At 43.7% G+C, this 8,948-nt stretch overlaps 1 protein-coding gene across 1 annotated transcript in view; it reads right to left on the bottom strand.

Moving 5' to 3' along the window:
- Positions 1-7,292: 7,292 nt before the first annotated feature.
- Positions 7,293-8,948, bottom strand: part of LOC125282141 (neuroblastoma breakpoint family member 6-like) — a 47,155-nt gene continuing 45,499 nt past the window's right edge. Inside the window, exon 22 of the mRNA XM_057310764.1 lies at positions 7,293-8,503. The gene's annotated coding sequence lies outside the window, so the exon portion shown is untranslated. The remainder of the gene's footprint in view (positions 8,504-8,948) is intronic.

Genomic DNA, 8,948 nt, shown 5'->3' with positions numbered 1-8,948 from the left:
TTCAAGGAGCTTCCGATTCTTGGCTACTTCCCCGTCCTTCCTCTCTGAAAGGGAGGAAGAAAGGAAAGAAGGAGGGAGGGAGGGAGGCAAGGATCGTTTCAAAGCAAAATCATCTGACTACAGACTCCATTCCCTTTTTCCTTTATTAGGATCCATTCCAACTCACTGCTGTTGGGGCTGCTAAAACAGAGACCACGTTTTTGCCACTTGTAGATCTGGCCTTGTAAGAGAAGAACTCTTTCCCTCACCTCACCTCCTATCAAAGTACCTACCATTCCTCCATTGAAATTTCATTAACGATCTAGATCTTGGAAGATTTTCTGGGATGAAGAGAACACAAAAGTGGAGCCTATCAGCAGAGGTGAGTCAGCAGAAGGGAAGGGGGTTTGCCCAAAGGCATGCTTCACCTGCTCCCCAGTGCTCCCAGGAGTCAGTCCTGGTCACTTACAGGAGAGGAAAATGGGGTGACAGAAGGCCATGAGTGAGTTCACAGCCTTGGTCCACAGTGAGTTCTCTCTCCCCTCCCAGCTGCACGAACCATATTTCCTGTTCTCTTATGTGAAGTGTGAGTCTGGCACTCTGTGAAGACGCAGTGCCCACTTTCAGCCAAGCAAAGCGGCCTTTCCTCCAGATTGAGATGGCTGTGCCTCTTCTCAGTGCTCTGCTTCTCCAGCTGCAGAAGCAGGGCCCGGCTCCCACCTCCCCAGATCCAGAGGGAATGAGCCACTACGAGGCTCTAGCAGTCCACGGAGTTCCCAAACTTACCAGCGTTTCAAATCTAAACATAGCTACTACCCACTTCCCTGCACTTTCCACATGCTTACCTATAATTCAGGCTGCTGAACAATCAGTACCTCCTTTGACAACAAAGGGGACAAGTGTGAAAAGCCAGGGTAGGCGATGGGCAAACTCAGAAAGTAGGTGGAACATTTCTCTGATGTGCCATCTCGTTCCTTTCTCCTGCTCCCTCTCCTGAAGTCAGCAAAGAGTCTGCAGATAGTCATGTGTACGTGAGTGTGAATTTCAAGTTCTCAAACGGTAGCTCATAGGGACTTGATCTTTCCTTATAAAATAAAACAGTTTCGGCCACCACGAGAAACAGCTTGTCAGGCAGGTAGCCAAAGGACTTTTAGGGACCACGGGGTCCTTCATCTGACCATCCCACACAGAGAGCTCCTTCAAAACATGCACAGAGCTGGACCAGGTGGAGCGTCTGAGACGGAAGGTCCACAGTCATTCATTTCAGGGACTTTCCCCCAGCCTCTGCCTCTCTGGTGGCTTTGCTGTCATCACCCACCTACTTAGGCCAGACCTGGGGACACTCATGGGTGACCCAGGAAGGCTGGCTCAGGGGAAGTGGAGGACAGGCTGTGCTGATGATTTATTAAACGCTGTGGCTTCTTCCTCCTCCACAAGGCTCCTCATCAGAGGGTGCGGCTTGGGTCATGCTGGGCACTCAGCAGCTTTGTGGTGGGTATCGGTTTGTGCTTCCTCCCCTTTGCTTTCGATTCAGTGCTTTCCTGTTGCAGTCTGAGCAGTTCTATTTAACCACAGCCCCACAGCAGCTACCGCTGCATGCAAACTGGGTCCATCGGGGGGCAAGTGTAGGGCAACCCGAGGGCAAGAAAGGGCTGAGAGGTGAGAAAGGAGAGTGGTGTAAGCCAGCTGGAAATGAAGAAAAAATTCCCAAGATAGAATGCCATGATGAATAACAATCCAGAAAACATTCCAGTAATTTAAAAAATATGTTCCAGCTCACATTCGGCTATGGTAAAAGTCAATCCTGATCTAAGTTAATCAGCTCAAATATATTTTCATTGGAACATACCTTTGGAGGTATTTTTCAAAGAAATAAGAAATCTATAGGTGAGATGAGGTGAACTGGGGTTTTAATTCAAGAAATAATTTAAAATTAAGTATCCAAATTCAGGTCTGATTCAGGAATAAGATAAATGACAATTTGGGGGTAGAATTTAGATTAGACAGGTTTGAGGCCCAGGCAAAGGAACAAGAGTTTGTGAAGGCCTAGAAGCAAGAGAAGGCAGCGTGTGTTTGCACCACGGGAGCCCAGCATGAGTGGAGTGCAGGCTGATGGCAGCTAGGCAGGTGACTGATCGTGGAGAGCTTACGAGCCATGCTAAGACGTTTGGACTCTAGCCTAAGGATAGTGGGAAGCAACTAAATGATTTTAAATGGAGGAGGTGAATTTACCAGAAGTGCATTTATAAAAAAAACCTTTCTCGTAGCTGGTGGAAAATGATCCAAGGGGAGAAAAACTAGAAGCAGGAAACCAGCAAAGACTTACAAAAGTCCAGAGGTGACTGCTTAGGCCAGGTGAGGATGAGAATAAGTGGGTAGATTCAAAGAAGTCGATTTTACTGGACTTGGTTATTGATTGAATGGAGAGAGTGAGCAAAAGAGAAATCAAAGATGAATCCCCGGTTTCTAGCTAGAGCAACTGGGTGGATGTTGTGGCATATATTAAGAAAAGGAACATCAGAAGAGGAATAGTCTGAGAAAGTGAGTTGATTAATATGACTTAGGAATATCCAATCAGACAGGTTCCAGAAGGTAGTTGTTATATTAGTGTGGAGTTCAGGGGAGATGAGATTTGGGAGTCACCGGCATATAACTCTCATAAAGCCATGGAAGAGAGGAGATTTCTCAGATGATGTGTAGAGGGAAGACAGGCTGACATAGGACAGGGTCCTGAGGAACACCAACACCTAAGGAGTTGGTAGAGAGCTTGCAAAGGTGCCTAGGATCCATGAGGAAGGTAGGGGGGAATAACAGTGTGTGGAAACCAAAGGAAGACAGGGAGTCTATCGAGGAGATTGATGGTGTCCGTTTCTGCTCAGTGTCAGGTAAGACAAAGATTGATATAGCCACCAGGTTTAGTAATGGGGGACATTACTGTCCTTCATGAAATCCCCGTTTGTACAGTGGGAGTCGGTGCCAGATTAGTCTGTGTGTGAGAGAGGGAGAAGTGAAGAATTAGAAATAGCAAGGCATGCCGACTCTTTCCTCTCCCTCAAATGCCCTTCCACGCTTTACCTACTTGGTAAAATCTTCCTCCTTCCAGGGTAGGGGTGAAGTGAAGGATATTTATAAGCAAGCAAACACAAATCCAAGGAATATTTTCTTTTCCAGATGCAAATTCAGCCAGGGCTGGAAGTCAGGAAGTGGGTGACTTACTCCATGCTCACCAGACAAGAACTTTCAACCAATAAAGGAGGTCTGTACACTCTCTGGTGCCAGTGTGGGGGTGTTGGTCTACATTAAGCCAAGAATGTGATGCAATTCTTAGGAACAGGAAGAGGTTTAGCTGGGATGGGACGAGGACTCTGACTTGAGGGAGGTGGTAGAGGGAGTGGAGTGGGAAACAGAGTAGTTTTTTTTTTTTTTTTTTCAAAGAGCAGAGCTAGCAATGAGCTGATAAAAGCAGAAGGGATTGAAAAACTATACCTGAAAGCCGTTCTACCCCATCTCTAATTACAGTAAAGCACACAGAAAAAGGATCAGATTCAGAATTGTACCACCTCTTGTACCACCTATTAGGGGAGAGAAAATACTCACCTCAGGACTCTCTTGCCACAAGGGACCCCCGCCTGCACTTTTCTCTTCAAGCAAAGAACAGCTATTCTAATCACAGATGAGAAAATTTATCGGTAAGATGGGGATAGTGGCTATCAACATACATGATAACATGTAGAAAAGCACCTTACATGCTATTTAAGAACAGTTCACGGTTGCCTGGGTGGCTCAGTCGGTTAAGCGTTCAACTCTTGATTTCAGCTCAGGTCATGATCTCAGGGTCCTGGGATCGAGCCCCACATTGGGCTCTGCACTGAGCATGGAGCCTGCTTGAGATTCTCTCTCTCCCTCCCCTGCATCCCTCCCCTCACTCACACTCTCTCTCTCTAAAAAAAAAAAAAAATGCAAACAATGAATCATGGAACACTACATCAAAAACTAATGATGTACTATATGGTGACTAACATAACATAATTTTAAAAATTAAAGTAAAAAAAATTGAAAAGAACAGTTCAAATGTTAGCTGCTGATGTTCTTACAAGGTATACAAGCACAAGCATATTTTTAAACAAATTTGAATAAGAAATATTAGATACAGATGACATTTGCTCTGAATGACACAGACGCATGTTATGGCAGACGTTTTTAGACACTGTTGGGAATCATTCTTTGGACTTAGCCAGTCATCTTAAATGGAAAGAATCAGCCCTGAACAACTTACTCTCTTCATGCTTAAAAAAAATTATTTAAGAATTGGTGCTCTGTGAGATCTAAAAATCTGGGGTTAAATGGAAAAACATGGCCAGAGGTTTTTGGTTGTACAGGTCAAATCATTAAACTGAGATTAAAGAAATAGCCCAAATTATTTTCCTCAGAGGACGAAGAAAAGGCAAACAATTATTTTAAATGAGTGTATTTTTGTTATGGTATTTATTTATAGCAATGAGATTTGCCTTGTCTGTCACATAAAGACCATAATTTTTTAAAAGCTCTTCTCTTTTCAGTATAGTTGTTTTCCAAACACTACATTAGACACTTTGAGGAAGTGGCAGTCTTCAGACTGGAGTTTTGCTGCCCTCTTCTGGGAACATGAAATCATAGCCCAAGAAATAGCCCGAGAAATGGATCTGAATACTGCCACACAACCAGACCAGGCAGAAAACGGCCCTATCAGTAATAAAGTGATCACAAAACAAGGTCGTTAGTTTCCAGAGGAACGAGCAGAATTGCACTGATCACCACTGCTTTCCTTGAACAGTTAGAATAGTCATGATAATAGTGATACACTGTGGTACTTAGAGATCCCTTCATGGCTCATAAAATCTTCGCGACCGTTATTGCATTTTTACCTGCTTTTATCCTCAAATAGTCCATGTGAAGTGGGTGAAGCCGGTCTCATTCCCACTTTCCAACCATAGGAAACTGAGGCACATGGTACCTAGGTAACCTTAAGCCTTATAGCTACAGAATGACAAGCTGGATTTAGAAACCAAGTCTCCTGGCTCTGGGTTCAGTATTTTCCAGCCTTCCCCACCACGTTCCCCACAGACCACTGCTGCATGTGACGGCGGTAGTTTGTCTCTGTTGAGGTTTCATATAAATCACTATCCTTTTCCAGTAATGTCCATTTTACACTACGCTGTTTAACTGATGAAAATAAATATACTGTTCTGTATAATTCTAGCAAGGCTACACTGTTATTGCAGCAAAAAGGACAAAAACAAACATATCTACATAAATCCCACAAGCAAGTGGATGGGCTGTAGCAGAACTTCTTAAACTTTTGCTCAAAAGTTCTTTAGTGTTTTGTTTTGTTTTGTTTTGCTTTTAAGAATCTTGAGCAAGCAGACTTCTGCAATAATAAGTCCCAACTCTGCTATGGGGAAAACTGAGTTTTGAGAAAGATGAAAGAAAAAATAATGATTGAAAAAAAAAGATGAAAACAATCAAGAAAAACCAGCTCGAGAGTCAACGTACTTTCATTCTAAAGTTCTAACTGTGCAAATAACACGCTTTCCGTATTAATGTAAATGGCCAAACAAAAGGCAAATAAATATGTTCTTCAGTCCTCACTTTTATAGGGCTTACTACCTGCCTCTGCATGCCCAGCCCAACAAACCTCACTGCCTATCCACACTACTTGCAAGGGCGTCACTGGGAGTTTGGCAGGTGCAAACTGCCATCGGTTGCTCACAACTAAGCCTTAAACCAGTTTTTTTTTAAGTTCTTTTTTAAGATTTTATTTATTTATTTATTTATTTATTTATTTATTTAGAGCACGCAAGCAGGAGAGGGGCAGAGGGGGAGAGAGAGAATCTCAAACTTTACACTGAGCCCCACACTGGGCTCAATCTCACGACTGAGATCATGACCCGAGCCGAAATCAAGAGTCGGGTGCTTAACTGACGAAGCCACCCAGGCCCCCAAACCAGTTTCTTAACTCTAGCATGGTAAAATATGTCTTACTTTATATGGCATGGTGGTCAAGGTATATATAATTGAACTGGAGTCACATTTTCAGATGGCAATTTGGCAAGGGGTTGAGTGACATGAAAAGCTCACTTAATATTATCCATACAATATACAAGCGTGATGCCTCTGTGGCCAACTGAAAACATCCCCAGACCGATATCTGCCAGTCTATTTGACTTTTGTACTTTCTCTTCAAGTCAAATTTGTCTCCACATCTTAATCTCTTCTCCCTCTTCACCTTCTTACTTCCAATTGTTTCTGCCCTAAAGAATCAATTTCATTTGCTGTATTATCGCTCTTCCTTTTCTCCGATGTGTTCACCATATATTGCTAGAATCTTCCTGTTTTTCCTTTATTTTGTTTTTCTGTTTCATTTGCCTTTTCCCCTTCCCATCCCTTATTTAAGGTGGGGGGGGGGAGGGGGGAGGCGGGAAGGGCCAGAGGGAGAGAGACAGAATCACAAGCAGGCTCCACACCCAGCACGGAGTCTCAGTAAAAACTCATTGTGCAAGTACTTTCTACTCAGCCACGATGTCCATGTGTGCAGGTAGTAGAAAAAGAGTATTCAATACACAACACTCAGGGAGTCCTGATTCCATCACTAGGAGTCTTTGAAGGTGAACTTCACCCAACGAGAGATGACTGGGAAATTTTGGCTTTCGAACAGCTGGTCACTGTTGAATAGACTCAATTGTAGATGTAAAACAAAAATCTGGGAGTGGAGCAGGTGGGAAAAATAGGAATAAGCAGCATCTGTTTCAGTGGGTGGAAACAATAGTATACGAAGAGTCAGGTTAAGACGGAGGTAAAGAGAAAATAGAATAATGTCAAACGTTTGAGGTTGAGGGGTCACTTACAACTTAGAAACTGAATGTGAAAAGTTTGACAAGCTAATACGGAACCAAAGATGTCCAAAAACTTTTGGTGCAATGTTCAGCCCTACCTCTACAACCTTCTTAAACACCACACTCACATATAGGCACACATAAGAAGAAAAGAAAGCAAATACCACAGAACGACAAACAGTCAAAATTTCTTCCCCATAAGTTAACTATAGGCTAAAAGAGATGGAGACTCAGTGTTAAATATGGCGAGGAGAACCAAGACGATTTACTTTACTGTATACCCTGATACATCAAATCAACCATGATAGTAGGGATTAGAGCACCAGATGCAAAAAATACACGAGTCGAATCGTTGAACGCTACATCAAAAACTAAAGATGTACTATATATTGGCTCTTTGAACATATTAATTAAATAAAATTCACAAGTGCACAATGATTGTCAAAACAAATACTTTAATGATATAGAATGGGGAGGAAATATTCTTTTCCACAGCACAATGCCAGCAAATACACATTGTATAGGAAGGATAAAGTTAGATAGAATTCTTCCAATGTACAAACACAGATGCGGTTATGATGCACCACAGGGATCATTAAAGATGGCAAAATTTTAGAAAAAGACTTTAGAGAAGAAGATCTTCATACATTCTCAGAGAACCCCTTGCCAAAAATGCTAATTTTAGAAGAAAATCATGTGTCCTGCTATGAACAGATCTGATAGGCCCTCCATAGCAAAGTAACCAATGAAGCTGTCACAAGAATGGTGATGGGCAAACTTGGACCCTCTTGGTCTCCGGGTGGGCTGAGCTGGGACACACACAGCGTTAACTATGGAGTGTCCTGGCCAGAGGGTTAGGCTGAATTTAGTCAGGAGGAAATGATCAGACAACTTCAGGATGTAGACCCTTAAGCCAAGACATCTGACTGTCCCCTACAAACAAGGAAATGTCAGCACCAGCAGACACAGCCACCTAACGGTGAGGAGATGTTTTGGGTTCAAAAGGACTAAAAAAAAAAAAAAAAGGAACACATTCTTTTTAGTCCTTTGGAACCCAAAATATCTCTTCTCGCTTGTGTTGTCTCTTCTATGTGGTGACACTGACTGTTTGAAGAAAGACAGTCCAGTCATCTTGTTCAATGGTCTACATTCTCAAGTTGTCTGGTAACTTCCTCATGCTCAAATTCAGGCTAAACCTTACCAGCAAGAACACCGCATAGTTAATGCTGTCTGCTCCTAGCGCAGCCCATCTGGTGGCCCAGAATGTCCAGTTTGACTTGTGGTCTTTTTCCATGGTGCTCCTGACTCAGGTTCTCTGCAGGGTGGAACTGAGAGCAGCAAGACTTAAGGTCTGTCAAAACTGTGTCATCTAGTCAGGCATTGGTCTCCTGAGGGATTTCTCACAACTGGAGCTGAAGGCTAGAATCTCTCTCATCAAAGCAGTCTTTTGCAGTCAAAATCACAGAGAATGGCTTGTGATTGTGATGTAGACTCTCAGCAAAGGATCCCACCTGTGCTGTGTTTGGGCTTTAAGTTGATTTGCTGTTCTAGATTTCTTTTCATCAAGTGGAAAATGATGGGGTTTTGTGATGGGGTTTATGATGGGGTTTTCTTCACATGAGGAATCTCTTAGCTTCTGAAGTACTTGGTATCTGAGAGAGAAAGAGAGAGAAATCAAATGTGAGTCTTGGTCAGATGGCTGAGCCTGGAGGGGTGGCTACCTGGTGACAGAGGCCAGGAGCAAGCTGAACCCCTGTCCAGAGAAGGAGCCTAAAGGGGGAGCCGCAGGCAGCCAGAGGGGGAGAGTGAGAGCCACAGGTCAGAAGTAATACCTCACTAAACTGAGCGTCACCTGTGTTGCAGGATCCAGGGACCCCTGTGCTCCCCCACCCCCCAGCGGGAGCCTGGTGATATCCCAGCTCAAGGCTGCTGTGAGCTTTGGCCAGATCCCAACTACCCCTTCCTCAGTAGCCACTTCACTCTTGAGCCCCCTTCATCAGAATCCCAAGTGATGGCTTTCTCATGCCTCCCAGAGAGGGATGCACCTAGCACCCAGCACACACGTTCAGAAACAGACTGCTGTAGGAAGGAGGGGAC

The sequence above is a fragment of the Ursus arctos genome, unplaced genomic scaffold, assembly GCF_023065955.2.
Source record: "Ursus arctos isolate Adak ecotype North America unplaced genomic scaffold, UrsArc2.0 scaffold_12, whole genome shotgun sequence".
Taxonomy (NCBI): domain Eukaryota; kingdom Metazoa; phylum Chordata; class Mammalia; order Carnivora; family Ursidae; genus Ursus; species Ursus arctos.
This window is presented reverse-complemented; position numbering and strand designations above follow the sequence as displayed.